The sequence below is a fragment of the Arachis duranensis genome, chromosome 4 (genome assembly GCF_000817695.3).
Source record: "Arachis duranensis cultivar V14167 chromosome 4, aradu.V14167.gnm2.J7QH, whole genome shotgun sequence".
NCBI lineage: Eukaryota > Viridiplantae > Streptophyta > Magnoliopsida > Fabales > Fabaceae > Arachis > Arachis duranensis.
Genome location: NC_029775.3, coordinates 87,873,915 through 87,874,370, shown reverse-complemented (window position 1 = coordinate 87,874,370; position 456 = coordinate 87,873,915).

The following is a 456-nucleotide window of genomic DNA, read 5'->3' as shown; positions in this document are numbered from 1 at the left end:
GGATTCCTTCTTTTAGGTAGTATCTGACTTATTAGCATCTCATTCGAATTTAAATGATTGCATAAGCACACAATCTTCTTTTACAATGGACAATTTTCTTTTAAAAATCGCCACTACTACTTAAACAGAAGAGTTACATCTCGAATTATTGTATTTCTAATTCCCAATTCTCCTAATTTTTTCAAAGTTTACACTACTTTTCACTTCACTAAATGATATATTGTTCTTTCCATCCTCCTTATTCTATAGGAATTGTCTAGTGAAATTAGTTTTTTTGTGTCTTTAGCATCTTGTATGTAAAGTTAATAGTTAAAAACTGTTAGATAGTAATTTAATCAAACATGTTAAATAATTAAACGATTCTTAACTATAAATTTTAAATGATAACATACAAATACATGTGAATCTCCATCATTATAGTACAGCAATTATTTTTAATTAAATATCTTTTAATTA